At 48.1% G+C, this 20,242-nt stretch overlaps 1 protein-coding gene across 3 annotated transcripts in view; it reads left to right on the top strand.

Annotated features, from left to right (window-relative positions):
* The first annotated feature begins 658 nt into the window (after positions 1–658).
* The window catches only part of HIVEP3 (HIVEP zinc finger 3), a 244,282-nt gene continuing 224,698 nt past the window's right edge, over positions 659–20,242 (top strand). For all 3 annotated transcript variants that reach the window (XM_044435196.1, XM_044435195.1, XM_044435197.1), the window contains exons 1-2: positions 659–833; positions 2,796–2,961. The gene's annotated coding sequence lies outside the window, so the exon portion shown is untranslated. The remainder of the gene's footprint in view (positions 834–2,795; positions 2,962–20,242) is intronic.

Below are 20,242 nucleotides of genomic sequence, written 5' to 3'. Positions count from 1 at the left end.
AGCTGACTCTTGGTGCCGAGACAGAGCCGGGTCTCGGAGCCCCACGACGTGGGGGAGGCGGGGACTGCGCGGTCCTCCTGGGGCGCACGCCCACCTGCGTCGCGCAAGGCGCTCCGGGCACGGTTCGTGGCGCCTGGCGCTTTGCCGTCTTCTCAGAGGCTGAGAAACCGCTCTCGGGGGCTGCATGAGCGCTCCGCGGGGAGTCCGCTGCGCGGTTCAAGCCTGCCCGGAAGCCCCAAGGGGAGGTTGCACTCTGCCCGCGCTCAGAGGCCCCTATCCCACGCCAGCTTCCGGGACCGAGCGTTGGCGCTGAAGATAGATTCGTCGAACAACAGAGCTACCGGGGACCGGGGGGGGGGGGCGCTGAGCTCTCGGCTCTGATAAGGACCCCCCACCGCTGCAGGCAGAAGACTGGCCATCCTCATGCGCGATGCCTCCTTGTCGGCGGCTGGAAGCGAGGCGCCTGGGGAAAAGGATGCGGCTGCCCTCTCGAGGCGCCGGGACACGAGTGGCGAAAGCGGCAGCGGCCCCCCTCCTCCGGCCAGTCCCTTAACGCCCCTTCGGGGGCCAAACCGCTTCTTCGCCTGGGGTCCGAGCTGCACGGCGGCGACTGGAACTACCTAGCGCGTTGCATGAAGCAGAAATAAATAGCAATGCAAAAAATACATTGAAAAAAATCGGTGGGACAGGCCCATCCGTTTGGACTGCGGGGGTGGACGGCTTGTTGTTGGACAAATACTTGCAGGAGAGGGGCGGCGTGAGAGAGAAAAACCGTTCCGGGAAACCGTTCACGTCCTGCGTTACCAACTGGTCTTCCAGCCTCCTTTGCCGCGGTAAGTGGACTTTTCAGAGGGGGGTTTATTTGGAAAGAAACGAAGCAGCTCACCCGAAACCGGAGAGGAGGGAGAGCAACCTGCGGCCGTCACTTCACTCGCTCGATCCTTTCCACACGTGCGTCCCCCGTGTTGATTCAGAACACGGCTGGGGAAACCAGTGCCTCTGCACTACAACTCCTATCTGCCCCGAACACTGGCCTGCTGCGAGCAATGGGAGTTGGAATTCAGTAGCAGAGAGTCCATCCTTCCCCAGGTTTTATAACATCTTTTTGCTGTGGTCGTGGCGGTACTCAGAACCAGCAGCCGCTGAGGAAACCCCATTGGAGGGATCTCTCTGCGCACTTACTTGGGAGTAAGCCCACTGAGCCCAGTGGCCTAACTTTGAAGGGCTGTGGCCAGATTAACTTCGGAATTCGGAGTCAGGCTGCAGTCCCAGGGGCGGCTGTTTGGGAGCGAGCGCTGCTGAACTCCATGCCTGGGCATTTCCCCCAAAGGAAGCCCCGCTCTCTTGCACCGAGCTTCCTCTCTTAAAAGCGCAGGCAGGACTGCGGCTTCACGCTGCAAGACCATGTACGCCTGCCCGGAAGTAAACCCGCCGTGTGCAATAGGGCTTACTCCAAAGCCCGTGCTCAGGATTAGAGCCCTGGTCTGCGCTGGCACAGCAAAGCCATTAAACCAGCCGATCCAGCCCGTGGCTCTGCAGAGACCGACAGAATCGCAGCGCAGCCCTGGAAAGGAACCCGCGTTGAGCCCCGGGAGGCTGGCCCGAGGCCCCTCTGTCCCGTGATCTCCGCAAGCTCACGCCCGAAACACCTTGCCCTCTTTACGGTGCCACGGGAAACGTGCGTGTGTCCGCCTAACCCAGTGGGCTTACTCTCGAGTAAACAGTGGGCTCGGGCCACCTCAGGCATTCGGAGATCCGTGCGGCTCAACTCCTCCCCCAGGCTGCGCTGCTGTGCCCGTGTAAACGGCGTCCCCTCTCACCGAACCCAGCTGCACTTAATCTGGATCGGGTGCTTAAAAGCGCGGGGATGTGGCCGCGCTGCAAAGCACTTTGCTCCGAAGTGCGCGCCCCGTGGATAAATTCATGCCCAGCGCCTCGCCTCTCGAGGTTAGAGAGAAAAATGCGATTTTTAAAAGAGACGCGCGGGGGGGGGGGGGGCTTGGGGTCCGAGGGGGACCCTTCTTCGGAGCGAGGACGGCCCGGGCGCCCACGGCGTTACTTCCAAGAAGACACGCGGGGCGCGAGTCCGGCGATTGCCAAAGTGCCGCCGCTGGCTCCGCCCCTCGCCACCCACGGTGCCCGCGGGTGGCGCTCCATGGCGTGGCAGCGGCCGGGTATTTCGGTCCATCGAGCCTCCGCCGGCGCCGCCCCTCCCCCCACGACTAATTCGCGCACTGTATCTTTAAAAGGTTCAAGCCCCTTTCCAAAAGGCCTAGATAGCCCGGCAGGGCGGGGGGGGGGGAAGAGAGAGAAAGAGACAGAGAGGCTTGCTGTTTTGCCTCGAGGAGGGGAAGGAGGAGGAAGGCAAAGCACACAGCAATTCCGATTATGATGCGGCTTCTCCAGGCGGAATTTATTCCTCGCTTTCCAGAGGAGGCAGGAGGAAGCTTCCGTTTGGGTTTCTTCTTCGGTGGAGTGGATTATTTTTATTCCGAAGAATAACACAGGAGGATTGGTTCCGGCTGGAGCATGCTCACAAACTGCAGAATCTCCCATTATTAAGCTGCCTGGGGTGTTGTGGTTTCTCCTCCCCCCCCCAACTGCTCTCCAATCTGTCTTTCCAAAATTGATCTTGTTTTGAATCTGCACTTACAAACCACCAGGAGTGACCTGCCTTTCCTCCCCCCCCCCCGCGCTCCAACCCACTTCCTCCCTTAAATAAATTGCATGCATTCTTCTTCGAGCAAGATGACATAATAATCCCCTTTCCAATCCGCCCCCCCCGCTTGAAACAGGTGTGAAGGAATAGGAAAAAGCACTGGCGGAGCATCGGAACGCTTCCTAAGGAAGGGGCTCGAAACAGCAAATCTTTCCCTCACCCTCGAAAAATTAAAAGAAAGAGAAACGAGAAAAGTGGAAGGAAATTGAGAGAGAAGCTCTGCCTGCATCCATACGGCCAAGGTAAGACGATGGTGTTTTCCTATTTATTCCGTCTGCCTTTCGTGCAGTTGTGTGCATGTATATTTTTTCAGTGTTGGTGCTGCAGTAGCTGCTGCTGCTGCTGCTGTTGTTGTTTCTTGCGCCGGTGGAGAGAGGCAACGAACCCACAAGCAGATTCCATTTTTGCTAACGCTGCTGGTGCCAAGATGTCAGGTCACTCTTCGCGAGCGCTCGCTGCCCGGGAGCGGAGGGTGGGCGGCCGGGCGGGCAGCGCGCGTCTGCGGGGCTGGGGCTGCGGCTGCCCGTCCCCTGGGGTGGGCTCGGGGCAGGCGCCTCGCACGGGTGATGGGCGCGAGCCCGGCGCCTGGAGTAACCTTCTGCGGTGTCACCCAGCGGAGGTTAACCCTGCCCTCGCCTCGGCGCTCTTGGCCGGGCCCCGTGCCCAAAGGCCTTGTGGGGAGAAAGCGGGGCAGGCAGGAAGATGGGGCGAGGAGGGGAAGTGCTGGCAGGCCCGATGCCTGCGGGAGGGCCGGAGCGCGGAGCATTTGTGCGTGCAGGGCGGGGGAGGGCGAAAAGTAGGAAGAGCCAAGTTGTGGAATGGAAGAGCCCCCCCCCCCGCCCCCGTCCCTTCCCTTTCCTTTCCTTCCCTTCCCTTTCCTTTCCTTTCCCTGAAATGCCCCGATCGGAGGGGCAGCCTCTCCTGCGCCTGGCTGGGAAACGCGCAGCCTGCGTGTGCGTGGAGGGATGGCTGAGAACTTGCCCTTGTGCTTGGCGGCGGCGGGAAATGATTCCTGTTGCCAGGAGCTTGGTCCGCGCTGCGGTGATCTGTCTGATTAAGTAGCCTCGGAAGGTGCACGGATTCGGCGTCACCGCTTGGTAGCCTGAATGGCTTTCTGCTGTTTTTGCTCGTGGGTCGGGCTTGCAGGCCTCTGCGTTTGTGTGTGTCAGGAGGCAGGCAGGCAGGAAAACCTCTTGGGGTGAAGGCGAAGGCAAAGTCCCCCCCCCCCCGTTGCACTGAGCCCAAAGCGCTGACCAGAGTAGAGGCATTTTTGCCAGCTCTGCAGCTCCCCCGCCCCTGCAGGACGAGGTTGGGGTGGCCCCAGTGCCCGGCACCAGTCGCTTGTGATGCATCTCTGCTGCGACGGCAGAAGTCTGGAAAAGGATGTGCTGTGCTCCAAGTCTCGGGCTGGCCTCACCTGCATGTTGCCTGCCAACACCTGCACCCAATCAAAAGCCACTGGCCACTATTAAAGGGAATTAATCCCATCCTCGTCTCCCGTTTTGTACCCAACAGACGATGCGACATCTAAGCAGCTTTGACTTCTTAGTACTATCTTTGGGGTGGGACTGCATCCATGCAGGACCAGTTCCCTGCAGGCAGCTGACTTCAGAGCCCTGCAGACGAGATGACAGCCTTTTTCACAGCAGCCTCCCCTCATGCAGCGCCTGCATGCACAAGATCTTTCCGCCGGGTTTCAAGGGAACTGCAAAACTGCGACTGCAGCAGCGACTGCAGAGGGCTGTTCTGTGTGAGGCAAAAAAAAAGAGTCTTAAGGGCGCCAGAGTGCACAATCTGGCCAGTCGATTGCTGGGTGGTAATTGGCCCAATTATTACATAACAATAGCGAGGCAGATGCAGCGTAAGCAAAAGCCTGTCTTTTAGTGGATTAATGAGTACTCTATATAGGAAAAATGAGGTTTTTTTCACCCCTGATCAGTTAACCATTTCCTGCTGGTGTTTACCCATCCTTTGACCATAGACAAATGCAACATTCTACTGCTGAAATTAATGTCCTGAAAAGTCCTTTTGTTTGTTGCTTGGTTGCAAACATCAGCTCCTTGTCTTCCCAAGGTTCTGCTTATAAAATTCACCTGATCTAATTTTTGCTAAGGTGTTTCTCCACATGGCTGGTAAACAAGGAATGCTGTCGAACATCTCGGCAGACTTGACAGTGTGTAGCAGAGTACAGACTCAGATTATAGAAAAAGTGTTGGTTTGGTTGTAATGCTGGAGTATGGTTATGAGAGAGGGCTTCAGAGACCTTTGGGGATGCATACCTCCTTCTCCCATCCTCTTCCAGCAAAGTTATAAAGAGTTTGGAAGCTTGTACTTCCATTTTAAAACTCCCATTTCATTGTCTTGTCATTTGACCTCATGAAACTAATCGATCTTAACTGTGGTTTGTTGTAAGAAGCCAACTTCAAACCATGGTTTATGATGTTGTCTCAGCTGTGGTTAATCTGAAGTAGGTGCTCCTGCTCTCCTTATGGTTGCACCAGAGAAGGAGAATAAAGCACACCAATACAAGCTTTAGCATTACCTGCTGACTCGCCCAGAGATACCAGAAGGTTGCGTGCAGCTCTCCATCAGGAGAAAACATTAGACATCAAAAGTGTACCTGAATTTGTACTGGATATTGAAGCAACTATGTTTTTCATATAGGAGTTTGTCCCTCTTGAGAGTCAGTGTGGTGTAGTGGTTAGAGTGCCGGGCTGGGACTCGGAAATTCTGGGTTCTGGTCCCCACGCATGCATAAAGCTCACTGGGTGACTTTTGGCCAGTCAGAGCCCCTTAGCCTGTCCTACCTCATAGACTTGCTGTTAGGAGAACCTTGCAAGCTGCCTTGGCAGGATATAGTAATAATAAAAGTAGGAAGGAAGAGCAGGATGCAGCTCGAAACACTGAACTCTACTAACAGGATCAGCTTCTGCAATTAGGGTATTGATTGTTGATTTCCTGCTTTGTGTTCCTTGGGTGTGACATGGACCATGGTGGCCAGACTGTTTACACAAACAAGCGACGTGACAGTAACTAGCAATTTTGATACACGGATGAAAGAGATTCCTTATTCCTTAAGGGAGTGATGCAAAACTTTCACAGAAGTTAGGGATGTAAAGCCACTGCTATAATTGCACGGGTTGGACTGATTCCATGCAGGAAACATTCAAGTCCCAAGTCTGAGTTCTGAACTAAATCTGCTCATCTTCATCTTCAGGAGAACATTATGATTTAAAATCCCTGTGCAGATTCTTCTAAAGAAGCTGCATACATTCCACTTCCTGCAAGGTAAAGAAGAATTTCCTATATCTGTTGACATTTTCAAGTAAGAAGTTGTTAGGACGTGGCCCTTTTGTTTGCAGGCCTCAGAATGTTCCTTTGAGTTTGATTTGGCTGGTTCCTCTTTTTCCTCCTCCTCCTTTTGTGCTTCAGAACATACCAAGTACCATGCCATACAAGAGCTCCTTTTTCTGGCTTCTCCTTGCCTGCTTGCCTTTAAATACTTGCACACAAGACTTGTGCCTTCCCACTTCCTGTCCCCCTCCCACATGATTTCCTGTAGGGGCAGGACCGGCAGGCACATTGCCATGGCGATGGAGCTGTCCCTGCCATCCTAGTTGCCATGGCAACATGGTTGTGTTGTTTCCCTGCAGCTGATTTGGTGGGTGCCCATTGTTGTCATGGTGACAGAAGGCATGGCGGATCTCCTGCCACTGGTGTGATGCTGTGAGCTAGTCCTTGGCTCCCAGAACTGACCAGAATGAGCTGTAGGACCGCATTTATTGTCGTAAGGCTTCCATTAATTAGGGAACATTAACTGCTCTGTGGTTTTGACTGTTTTTTTCCTAGCTATTCTGACATAGTCTCTCTAGCAGTCAGAGTGTAAGTTATTTTAGGATAACTGGGCCGAGCCACATTGAAATTACTTATTCAGTAATGGCTTTGGAGTAGCCCATCCTACTTCACGGGCTTGTTATGGGGATAAAATAATATAATTTTGACTAATATGAACCAGATCCATCTCAAGGGATCTAAATCCTGTGTCACAAATCTCTGGATCTTAGGGCTTGCATAATTTATGCAAGACATGTACATGTGTGTATGCATATTTATGTACACAGTTTCTGGTCATTGCAGGATGTGGCAGCACAACTATGAAGATGCATGGCCACTGAAATCTAGGTTAGGATCCCTTGTTGACGGTTGCAGCTTCAAAAGGAGTAGCCCACACCCCTCCATAACCCACCTTAGGGACTACGGACATCGCCCCTTTTTCAAAACAGAAATGCAAATTCAGATTCGTAGGATGTTGTTTCCTGCTCTCACTGGGTACCTTTTGTCGCCAAGGATGCTGACGGTTATTGTTTCAGTTCCCACCCCTGCCAGGCAAAGTCCTCTGACTTACGCCCCCTGTTTCTCCAAGGTGAAGAAGCCCGGCAAGTGATGTAAAGCAAGCTGAGCTATGGGGAAAACTGATGCAGACTGGAAACTGGGGCAATGCCTGCCTTGATTTAGCTCTTTGTCTTTTGAGCGAGGGCTCACTTTTAGTCAAGCACGCATACTTGGGATTCTTACCCTATTGCTGCTAACAGTATCTGCATTTTAGGTAAAAATTGAGCAGGTGTGGGCTCTTATGACACTGGTATCTCTGCAAGCCACACAGCTGTGGAAGATGTTCGAGCCCTGCCAGAGGGGCAGTCGTGCCAACTTGAGGAGGTACAGGATAGAAATGAGAAGATACTCATGAGAAAACAAACAGAACTGTTTGTTATTTAGTATCACTGCTGAATATCCATGCGCAAACTTTCAAGAAGTTCTTTGCTTTCTGGGCATGGTTGAACAATGGGGATCCTGCTTTGGTTTATTTTGGCTTATGTTACAGTTTTGACTTTAGTTGGAGATGGATTGGACCCTGGTTTCTTCTTTCTTTTTAACGGAATCACTATGACCTTGACTGGTGCTCCCGGGGCATTCATCATACTCCCAGAAGTATCAGGAAAATATTAACTGGACACGGTTGCACAATATTACTTTGTAAGGATTTGACAAACAATAAACCTGCACTTTTGTGTTGCTTTAAGTTTGGCAAAATCGTCCTCTCCTTCTGGCGTCTGTCCTGATTGGGTCAGAAAGGTTGTGTGTCTGTCGCACCACAAAACGTGAGTCTTAACTGGGAGGCTTGAGTACCAAGTGTCATGGCTCCTGGCCAAAAGAGGCCACGGCTTGTCAAATTGCTGAGGCCTGCACAAGTACTACTTCATGACGAGACTGCAGAACTACTCTGGGGGCCGGTGGTAAACGCTCAGTACCTCTACTCACTAGGCCAGTGTTTCCCAACCTGGTGAACCCCTAATTTATTTATTTATCTTAATCTTTATATACTGCCCCATTCCCATAGGCTCTGGGTTGTTGTTAGTCACGAGGTCGTGTCCGACTCATAGTGACCCCATGGACAACATCCCTCCAGGCCTTCCTGCCCTCCACCATCCCCCGGAGTCCACTTAAGCTCATGCTGACTGCTTCAGTGACTCCATCCAGCCACCTCATTCTCTGCCGTCCTGGTGGTTTACAAGAAATTAAATTCCTGCAGCTCCATAGTCATCATGGACAAGAGTCTGGGATGATGCAAGCTGTAGTCTCAAACATCTGGAGGATGCAAGCTTGGACGAGGCTTTACTAAACTCTGCCTTGTCTTTGGGAACCCTCTTTGGGTGCTTCTGGCAAGGTCCAGTGATAGGCAAAGCATCTGCTAAGGAGGAAAAGAGGAGATAGGTGAGTTGTGTCTTTTGATTGGTGGCACTAGAAGCTCTCCTCTGGCAGGTGCTGACACAAGCTAGGATAGGAGCTGCTTGTGGGTTGTCATGGAACCATGTGTTATGTTGTTATGTTAACAAACTATGGTTTCTTGGTTGTGACCTGCAAATTGTACATGGTTAGCAAACCATGGTTTATTAGTACAGCCATGTTCACACAATACAGCAACCCATCGTTCAGTGTCAGCCTGCAGTCTTTCGATAGACTGGCTTGTTCTGTGGTGGGGACATTGTGTTGGAGAGATGCAACTACCCAGGATTGGTTAGACTATGTTGTTGCCGTCTGCTACAACTATGTCATAAAATCGATGTATGAAGTATCTCCCGATCTGCAGATCTTGGCATTGTGATTGCTAATATTTGCTTCTGAATTGGTTTTAAAGTGTTTTTATCTCCTTATTTACCCAATAACAATTTATGGATGCATTATGATCAACATCTGAGCTCTTTCTCTTTGGAAGTTTCAGGGCAGGGCAGCCAGGGAGAGGGTGTGTGGTGCCAACGTAGCCATTCTTGCAGACCAAGGTCAAGACTTTGCTATTTATCTAGTCATCAGGTTTGGGGATTCTTTAAAAAAATCTTGTCCTGGTAGTTTTGTTGTTGATTAGTTTTCAATTTGTTCTTAAACCATATTACATTTTTGAAAGTTAAAAACTTTCCCCCCTATAATTCATAATGCTGTGAGTTGCTCAACATTTTGACTATTGGGTAGTACAGAGATGCAATAAAAGAAAAGAATTAAAACAAGTGCAGAAAGATGGACTTGCATCTAAATGACTACATACATCAGGAAGCGTGGGTGGTTAGGGACGAGGACACCTAGGAAGCCTAGGCACCAACGCGGAGTGAGCCAAAGGCCTTATAACAGCCAGGTGGGTTTCCAGGAGAGAGGAGAGTGTGAAGAGGGAGAGCCAATGGGAGCTCATTTTTTAGCAGAGCTGATGGCATGGCTTTGCCTTGCTTCTCATAGCTCCCTCTCCCACCAGTTTGGCCAAGACTCCACAGTTTCCTTCAAGGAGTGACCTGAAGCTTCTCTGCAACCCTGGAGAGAGAGAGGATGGTAGGCAACCTCCGACCCCACCCTGAAATCCAAACGCCTAGGATTCACCTTGGGTTGGTGCTTTCTGAGCTCAACATAGAGAAGCCTCTGCCACCCCTCTGTAGCTCTGCTATGCTTGAGAGCAGCGCCAGATGCCCTAGCCGCTCCGATGCCATAAACTTCTACACTCTTTTTCATCTCTCTGAGCTGGGAAGCTGGTGGGGGCAGGGGAAGGCACTGGATCTGTGCTGGCTGGGTACTCTGAGCACCCAGCAAATGGACCCCCAAGTCTGAGCTGGAGTGGGAGACTTGTCTTTGCAATGGGCAGGATCCCACCTTGCCACTTCCCAGGCAGTCTGGGAAGGAGAAGCAGGGGATTTCCATTGATCTCATGCTGTATTTCAGGGCTGTAGCATGAAGGCTGCGATCCTTGGGAGAGGGTTGTGGTCTCCATGACTATGAAAATCAAGCAAGACTTGCATTTCGTGCTAATGCTGTGCGCACAGAGAAAGAAGGACGACCTTGTATGCCAGACATAGGTAGCAATGTTCAATGCCTTTCCTCAGATTATGGAAAAGGTCTAGGGTTCGATCCTATGGCGTGTGCCTTTGTGAGATAGAAGAATCCAACTGCAGAGACTTCTGTGTATCCAAAGCCTGGTGAAACTGGTGCTGGCGGAGTGGGAGCCGAATCCGGATGCGCCCACCTCTGAGCCCATCTGGAGAGGGCATGGTGGCTCAGTGGAATGGGGGCTGGAGGGGCCGTAAAATTCCGTGTATCCTGGCCAATTCCTACCCAACAGTGTGCTCCCTTTTCTTGCTCTCTGGAGTAAAATTCTTATGGACCAGGAGAACACTGTCCTGGGACTATAGGATTGCCCTCCCTGGCAGAAAAAGTCCCGCAGCTAGTAGGTTTTCCTTCCAACTCCACATGCACTGGATCACACCCAAAATATAATTTGTTCTGAGGGGGAAGCATAAAGAAAACCTCCAATGGCCAATGGATTTCACCTCTATTTTTGTCTGTGAAGATATTAAATGTACTTGCCTCTATGGTCAGTCTGACTTAAATTTGATGCATTTTCCACTTGGTTACCTTTGGAAGGTTAATAAAAAATTAAAAAGAAACAGAAAACTTTGCCCAGTCTTCTTTTCCTAGGTGTCTTTCATAATGCTGGAGCATATTGGTTTTCAGCATATTTTTTCATTTTGGAATTTAGCAGTTCTATTGATAGCATCACTTCGCAACTTTCTTTTCAGGGGGAAGTGGTGATGGTGGCAAAGATGAGCCGTTGAACAATTATGGCAAGCATGACAAATGTTATGAATGATGCTGCAATTCAGGCATGTCCCAGGAAGCGAACTTTGATAAGGAACACTGGGAAAATAGCTGTATTCCTGCAGTACCTCATTTGGTTGGAATGCAACTCACTGACATAAAAGAAAAGCAAGTCATGACAAAGCTGTGTGTAAATACTAGCTGTGATTCTGTCAATCTTGAGTATTTGTTACTGTTATGTAGCAGAAGAACTACTGGAGGAAAATACCCTTTTATTTCTAACCCTGAATCTCTTTTTTGCTCGCTAAAGAACTGCTAGGTTTTGACTAGTGTCTCAGATTGTGTATGGATCTGAATTTTGCCAAGAACAGTTCAATGTTCTTTTATATTTTATATTTTTATTTATTTTATATTGTTAATTTTAATTTTATATTGTTATTTTTGTATTTTATTGTGTTTGTAAGCCGCCCCGAGGCTTCGGCAAGGGGCGGCATAGAAATGTTCTAATAGTAATAATAATAATGATGATGATGATGATGTTCGGATGTTCCAGTGCAGCAGCTGGTAATGTAGAGTTGGAGACTGGGGCTTCAGACTCTGGGTAACCCTGCCCAAGGCTGAGGGTGGGTGGTTCTTGAATAGTAGGTTATTTCTGAAATGTGGCTTATGCCGTCTAAATCCAGCTGTGCTAACAAACCATGGCATGTTGTGCATGAACCTATGGAGAGAGCCCGTAGTTTGTTATCCATACTTAAAGGGTGAGTGTACATCGTGGTGTTTCTGAATCCAGCTGGTGGATTTAATAATATGAAAGAGACACTAGATATAGCCTGTGCTTCCTGGGAGGAACCCACGACTAACTAAGAGTGATGCTCACTGTTTGTGGCCTGAGAGGAGAGATGCCATCGCCCGAGAGAGCTGTATGGGGTGGTGGTGGGGAAACCTAAATTGAAAGGACTGTTAAGTCTGCCTGATCCTATAAGGTACAATCTACCAGTTTTGAAACAGTGAGACTTGCTCTGGAGAGCTGGTGAAGGTAGTGGTGAGGATCTTCAGACGGACTAGGTTGATCCTGGGACATTTTTTCGCCTGTTACTAGAATGCCTACAACTTAGCAAGAATGGACAGGCCTCAGGCTTGGTTGTCCAGTTATGGCTCACCAGGAAAGAAAAAAGAGGAGTCAGACAACCTTGCTGAGTTGCAACCTTGCAATTGCGCAGAAATCTATCAGGAGAACCTGATCTTCATTTTCCCTACCCCAGTACAGAAGCTGCTCACTATAGCATCAGCAGAAGCTGCTAAGCCAAGTTTACTCAAAGGACTTGGAAAATTCATGTTGCATAGGAAAGTCCATCCCCTCCCCTCTCCTCTCATTAATAATTGAAGAACTAATCATGGCTAGTCATTCCATGATTTGTGAAGTTGGCATTGCCTGCAGTAGGTGGAAAGTCAGTGGGGTGGTGTATCCACACCGGGTTTCAGCCTGAAATTTAAAGGAGCCATCCATGACATGGAATCTATTTTGGGAGTGGGTTCAGCACCACGGATAGTATACTAAAGGTTCAGAATAAAACCCAAGGGTGGATGCACCACCCCACTGACTTTGTAGCTACCATGGAGCATGAACAGCAGCTTGACGGAAGAGCTCTGCTTTGCTGGAAGGAGACTCCAGCTTCAGTTCCCACTTGCTCCACGTCAGAAACGGACAAGGTGCTAGGGGAGAAACAGACAGAGGGAGGCACACGATGGAAGGCCTGCACAGATAAACTGACCTCATACGAGTCAGTCCTGTGTTCCATTTGGTGCTTGGTTTCTCTCATGCTGAACGAATCTTTCCTCTGTTCGAGGCCTGGTTGCTGCGTTAGTGGCCTTGTCACCCAGGTGTGCTCCTGGGCTGGTTTTGCAGGGAAGGCTGGTGCTTGCTTGTTTCTCTGTTGCATCTTGCTTTCTGCCCCCTTCTCCAGCTCTGACTAGGATACTTGGGCTCTCAGTCTCCAATGCAGATGGTTGATCTCCATTGATTCAACAAAGGTGGCTGCATCCAGTGCCTCTTGGTCATGTTTCCCTCCTGCTGGGAGTCGGAAACCTGGCACCCTCCCACCGTTCTGGCCTCCCGGTGCCACAATTCTTGATGGCTGGCTCTGCTTGTGAGTGCTATTGGGAGCTGCAGGCTCTAACATCTGGACACCAGCAGGTGGACCAGTCCTGTGACCCCCTCTCCAGGGTGTGGCCTACAACTTCCATCAGCCCTAGCCAGCATAGCCAGTGGGGGATGATGGGAATTGTGGGAAACCATTGGGAAGGCAAAAGATTGGTGAAGGCTGTACGTAGTCTCATTTGTTTAGAAGCCACCTGGGGGGGGGGGAGCACAAATAGCAATACTGTACATTTGAAAGTGTTGCCCCCCTCTTGACAGTTGCTCCCCCCAAGTCATGCTCTCAAGGAGTCTAAAAAGTGATTCATTTCCAGCACACCAGTTCTAGCACTTTGGATCGCTGCCAGGAACAGGTGTTTCTGAAGTCAATGGGTTTTCCCTGCCAGTTTCAGACCAGATCGCTCCATATTTGCATTACAAATGGGAGAGATCTGGCCAATAGATCATTGCTGGAAAACCCCACTTCCCTCCAAGCTATGGTGAGTTAAGCTAAAGTTTAACAGCTAAACTTGGGGGGCAGGGACTGTGGTGCTGGTGCTGTTGGTATCCTTACTAATAAACCCCTTGTGAGTCCTACGCCTCTGGGCAAGGTAAAGAACCACAGTTCTAAGCCTCCAAGCCTGTGGGGGCACTTGGGACAGAAAGGGAATTGGTAAGAATGCAAGAATTGGAGGACTCTCCCTAGGTTTACGAAGAGTCGCTCTTCCAGGCAAGCAGAATCTGCTTCCGTGTGCTCAAAATTTGAGAAAGCTTTCAACACATTGCCTGCCTGCTGTCCATCTGTTTGTCTCCTGTCTGCTTGTCCACTCTCTCTTCTTTCTTTCCCCATCTTTTGTTGTTGTTGTTCTTTCTTTCTTTCTTTCTTTCTTTCTTTCTTTCTTTCTTTCTTTCTTTTTCTGTTAAAGCTCATGGGTGATTGGCATAAGGTGGCGTGGTCTGCAAGCATGTATTGCCTGAGCCGCAAGGAAGGAAGTGCTGCTCCACACTTACATTTTTAAGGTCTTTGGTTGTGTTTGTGCTTCCAGTGAAAAGTCAAAATGGCACAGTAGCAGCCTTTTTTTAAAAACAAGGAACTGGAGCTAGGAGAACATCACCCTCTGGGCCTATTATCTACAAGAGCAATTCCTTCATGTTACTTTGTGCAGCTTCCCAAATTCTGGTGCCTCCCAGATGTGTTGGAATACAGATATCAGCCAGGTTAGTTTGGGATGCTGGGAGTTGTAGTCCAACATATCTGGGAGCTGCCAGATTGAAGGAGGCTGACTTCGTGGTAGGGGGGAATTGGTGAACCTGTGGCCTTCCAGATATTTTGAGACTATAGTTCCCAACATCCCCATCTATTGACTTGCCAGATGGGGTTGATGCAAGCTGGCAGCTCATGACAGCTGAAGACTCACCCTTGTGGGAATGGCTGCTCTGCTCCCCTTTCCCTCTCCATCGTGCATAGTTACCTGTGCTTACAGGTTTTAGGCTGCCCTTCTTCAGTTTATTCAGGATTGGTGCTTGCTTCTTTGAAGTCTATCTAAGTGAAATGCCCCATCCATTCAGGAGTGCATGAACTGGCTGTAACACCTGGATATTTCAATGCCAGAGGTTTTATATCTGAAAAGTGGCTTCTACTCCCAGGAAAAGAGAAAAAGCATCTTGAAAAAGTGTACTCATTTAATGGTGCTTGAACCCTGCTACTTGAAGTTGATCTGACCTCCGTGGTGGAATTCACACACCTTCTAATATTGCAGGGAGGGGGGAAGACTTGGCTGTTCAAAGGAGCACAGCTGAAAATTGATCCTGAAGGCCTGAAAACTAATCCCGTGTGCAGTGTCTGATTAAATTCCCTTTATTGTCCTACATAAGCTCAGAATTTTGTAAAGGGTTTGCTTTTAGTTCTTACTGTTGAGAAGATTAAAAGTAATTATCCTATATTATATCCACATCCCAAGAAAATTGGGTGGTGCAGCTTTTCACTCTCCTGTTCTCTGAACAATTCTGTGGGGTGGGCTAGACTGAGAAATGTTGCTGGCCCAATGTTTCTGGTTTCGTGACTTGGTTGCCCTGTCTTAGTTTAATACTTTGATTGCTCTGTTGGTCCTTGACGACGGATGAAAGCCTGTCAGCAAAGGAAGGTAGAGAGAGGGCTTCAGTCACTTATCCTTAACATTTTTCCAGGCTCAGTAAAAGGAAAGTCCATACTAAGCAAATCTTGTGTCTTGCAAATTCAGAATATCGGTGTCATTTCAGTGCAGGATGTCTTGTGGCAGAGAGTTTTATTGGTATAAAATATGTGGGATGGGCAACAAAGTATTGCCCTTCTCCTGGCTTTTCTTCTCTCTTTCTCTCCCCACCCCCTCTCATATTTTGTATGAGCTTTCATATAGCCTAATGTGCCTGATCTTGACTTATCTTGGAAGCTAAGCAGGATTGGGCCTGGTTGAAATCTGGATGGGTGACCTGAGTCCTGTTTCCAACTGTAGGATTCTGTTTCTAACTGTAAGATTCTGTGATCTCCCACCTTTCCTCAAACTGTGTACTTCTTTTCAAGGTGGTAGCCAGTGGCATCCTTTTCCATGATATTCCATTCCCTTCTCCAACAGACACTCATTGTCCCAGGACTGCTGAGTTTTTCCAGTCCTCATTGCACTGTTTTGGGGTTTCTTTTCCTTTAGGGGGTTTCCCCTAAAAGTTTTCTTCATATTTTTGCAACTCTTGGGATTTCTCCAAGCTTTGTTCATGTGCGGATGACATTGTGTTGGCTTCATAAGGACTAGCGCTTTGAGAATGTGCCTGCTGTATACTGCGTGTGTATCCTATACTGTAGTGTATTGTACGTAAGATATGGATGCATGAAAATTTCATTTCAGTTAGCAAACCACTCGAAAATGACCCATCTGCAACCTTGAACATTTAAAGGAATGCGTGCTCCCTGAAAATGAACATTCCCAAGTTTGCTTTCACAAAATGTAGACTTTAAAGTGTTGGCACTTCTAAAAACCAGCATTTTCGGGCTTTAGTCCTTGTGGGGAGCATACTTTTAAAAACTCGCTTCCCCTTTGAACAAAGTCAAAAATCAGGTTGTGAACAGGGAAGAGTGTGAACTGCGCTTTGAAATGAAGTTCAGGGAAGTTGGGTGAGCTTGAGCATTTGTGGTCCTTCCATCCCTAACTTAAGGCCTCTGTAGCCACCCAATGATTTCTGCCTTTTTTGGGAGGGGGGTGTCCTCAGGAGGTGAGTAGACCATGTTTTAGCATTTTAAATCATGACTAAGCCCTGAAGCTGTTTAAGCTGCTTAAGCCGACCTTAAACCCGGAGATCAGTTAAACAGCTTGCACCAATATAAAGGCTTAGAGCTTTCTAAGCACCTCAAACAGATCTAAAGCTTTAGTATAAGGCTTTGACCAAGCAATAACATGGAGTTTAATTGCTCAGTCGTATCACTAGACCTTTACCTAGTCAAGCATCCTGATTACAAAGGTGAGAATCTGTTCCTTCCTCTGTCTGTCTCTCTCTCTGGCTCTCTCTCTCTGGACAGAGTTTGCTTGTTTTTTAATATATCGATACATTTTAGATGGTGTATAGCAGTGTTAGGCAACCTGGTGCTTGTGTCCTCTTTTTGGATGCATTTCCTCGTATATGGATTAATAAATGAGTACCATAATGTGATAATAATTCAACATACATCCTTAACTCTCTTGCCTTGTGACCATGTTTTCCAACAATTGTTAATAACTGCAATTGGATACAAACCGTCTTGGATCACTTGAGATTGTGTCGTGGAAAAGAGTGATCTGACAAGTGGCAAAATGCTTTTTAAGAATTGCGTGGAGGCAGCTGTGGCTCCGTGCTGAGCACCTGCCTTGCATGCATCAGGTTGCAGGTTTGATCCCTGGTGTCTGCGAACAGGACTAGACTTATTTCTGCCTGGAATGCTAGAGAGCAACTGGCAGTCAGTGTTGGCAATCCTGGGCTAGATGGGGCAAGGGTCTGACTCTGCCAAGCTTTCCTCAGAACCATGAGGACTGGAAGCTTAATTTTTAGCCCAGGAGTTCTGTGGTAGAGCACTTGGTTTGCATGCAGGGGATTGCAGGTTTGATCCTTAGCATCTCTAGGCTGGGCTAGGAAATATCCCTGCCTGAAAACCCGCAGAAATTCCAGTGTCTGCAATACTGGCCCAGATGGATGCAAAGTCTGACCTTGGAAAGGAACCTTCCCACGCATCTGTAATGGCAGCAGTTGCTCCTTGCTGCTTGGCATTTGGCGGTACATTACCTTTGAATCTGGAAGCTCTATATAGCTATCGAGGCTTATAGACTTTGACAGACCCATCATCCACGACTTTGCTCCTGTTAAAAAGACATCTTAACTGAATGCCATCACTGTAGGTTAATTATCCACTGTGTGAAGGAGCACTCTCTCATCTGTCAATCCTGAATGTTCTGTCAATTAACTTAATTGAGTGTCCGGGAGCTTGAGTGTTATACGAGAGAAAGGGGGGAAATGCCTCTGTGCTCTTCATAGTCTTACAAATCCAGAAATCACAGAGGTGCATCCTTACTGTCTTTCAAAATGTGGGGGCAGAGACACTGGGGGTGCAGAGGAAGCTTTCTGAATTCCTCTGGGGGAAGAGAGATTTTCCAGCCATGCCTCCAGACTGGGGCTCGCCAGTAGCTGGCGCAGGAGCCCTGAGTCTGCCTGCCCCTGCCTGTCCCGCCCACCCTGTGTTTCCTCAGCCTCGGCAAGTGGCAGCATCAGCAGTGGCGTTGGTAGCCGAGCCGCCATGTTGTATCCTGTTCCCTTGGAACTGGCGTTGTGTGGGGGTGGGGGTGAAAAAGGCAGCTACCGAAAAAGCGGTGGAGGCTATTCAGAGCAAATTCTTCAGAGGGATCTCCCTTCTCTTGGGGATGGATAAGCCTGAGAAGTTTGTGTGTTGAGCAGTTTCCAGCCAGCTTACGACTCTGCACAGTCACCAAGTGTCCCATCTGCTTCCTCTTCCTCTCTTGTCACATCTGGTAACAAAAACTGAGGAGGAGGAGAAGAGAGAGTGTATTTACTCCAGCTGCAGGTTATGTTCCATTTGGTGGGTGGGTTGGGACCTACTCTTAATATGTGGGTTCTCGACTGCAGCCTTGGAACTGCTAGATCAGACCATGGTCCGAACATGTGATCATTTTAGTTGGCTTTCCATCCTTCCTTCAGTTGGATAATATTCCTTGCAAAGTGGGAAAGAGCTATTCACCTCAGAGTGGCCTGTGCTCTTTTCCCCCCTCAAAGCAGCCTTGGTGTTTTTTGTGTACTTGGTTATATAGATTTATTTGATTAAAATTTTTGTTGAATAAGGTTTCTTGGTACAATTTGAACACCTCATTGTTTTTGGAGAATCCTGATTTGATCTATATTGCACGTAATAAATGTATCAGGCAGTTGCTTTCCCACAGAACGACACTAGCAGTATCAGCCTGAAAAGCCCAGTGAGGAAATACTAATAGAATCTCCAGTCAGTGGAAGTTTCCATTCTGGCTTCCTCACCTCTAAAAGAAGTTGGCCAGTCTGTCAGTGGAACATCAAGACAAGCTGCTGTTGCCATCCATGTATAAACTGGAGCATTCCATCCCTCCTCCATTCCAGCCTGCTTACTCGGGTGCAGGGCTTCTTGATAGAGTAGAATTTCCTGCCAAGATCTTACTTGGAAGTAAGCGGACACATTCGGGTTGGTAGTTGCTTCCCTTTTTCTTTACTGTTGCTTTGGCCAATGTGCATGTTCTCATCAAAGTGGTATAAAACATGGATGGTAGTTTTGCCAGTGACAATAAACAATACTAGGCAGATGGACACACAACCTGGGCCTGGACAACATGATTAGCATGGGTAATTGTATTGTCTGTGAGGGTTTAGAATGGGTTGAGTGTGGATTGTTGTTGATCCATAGGTTATCATGTTGAAATAAACCCAGCTGAGATAACAGGCCATGGTTTCCAACCACGAACAGCCCATGAGGGTAACCAGTGATTTGATGTTGGGGTGTGACCTGCAGATTGTTTTTGTTCAATAAATCATGGTCTGTTGGTGCAGCTTGGATCAGACATCAAGATAACCCACGTTTCAGCAATGACACACAATCCAATGCCAAGCCACACTTGGTGCTTGACTGTGGGTTTGCAGCCGGTCATCATCTGACCTGGTATAACCAGGTTCCTGCATTTGTATGACTTCATTGTTATTTTATTTATTTACTGTATTTCTGCAATTTATTCACTGGCCTTTCTGAAGTCCATCAAAGCAGTTTTTATCAAATAAAACACAAAGCGTCAAAACTCCCCAAACACCATTATCAAATAATTTTGCAAATTAGCTTTTTCATTTATTTATTTTTGATTTGTACCCAACCTTTACACAAAGAATATGGTGCCTAGGGTATCTAACCACGATAGAAACTAAAACAGTCAAAATAAAGACCTGGTTAAAGCAATAATAAAACTAATAAAATTTAGAAGAAGATTTCAATGAATTTTAATTGAATTCCAAAAAAATGTGATTGAAGTAGAAAGGATAATAACCACTGATTTACAGTGAAATCTTATCTATTTAATATTCTGTGTGATACTTGTTTAAGATTCCTTGGGGTTTCTTTGCTATTTTTTTCCCTTTTATTCATATTCTTTCTTCTTTCTCTTTTCCTCAAATGGTATTGTTACCAAAATAATTAAAAAGCAACAATAAAACATATACATTGAAAACACATTTTAAAACATTCAATAATAGCTGAATAATGCATTCCTACGTACTGCTTGAATAAGAATATATTTGCTTAGCTGAGAAGGACAATAGGTCTCTGATGATAAACTCCATTCTGAATTGTCTTCAATAACAATAGCAGCCCTCTATTAATAGCAGTGTTAGTGTGGTGTAGAGGTTGGAGTGCTGGATTTAGGATTTAGGAGACCTGGCTCTTGTCCCTACTCAGCCATGAAGCTCCCTTGGGTCAGTCCCTGACTCTCAGCCTAACTCACCTCACAGGGCTCTTGAGAAGGCCAACACACACCACCTTGGGTTCTTTGCAAGTGGTGGATGTTGGTGTTGTATGTTCTAAAGGTTGCAGAATCCAGAAGTCTCTCAGGCTGGATAAAATGAGCCAGTGTTCCTGCAGGCCATGAAAGATGCCACTTCTTCATACATGATCGCCACGTGGGGTGGGATTGGAATGTGAACAGGGAATTCAGCACACAGGAGAAATATGGAATACCATC

Source organism: Varanus komodoensis, unplaced genomic scaffold (genome assembly GCF_004798865.1).
Source record: "Varanus komodoensis strain SLA01 unplaced genomic scaffold, ASM479886v1 scaffold29_1, whole genome shotgun sequence".
Lineage (NCBI taxonomy): Eukaryota > Metazoa > Chordata > Lepidosauria > Squamata > Varanidae > Varanus > Varanus komodoensis.
The sequence above is the reverse complement of the archived record's forward strand: the minus strand, read 5'-3'. Positions and strand labels throughout refer to the sequence as shown.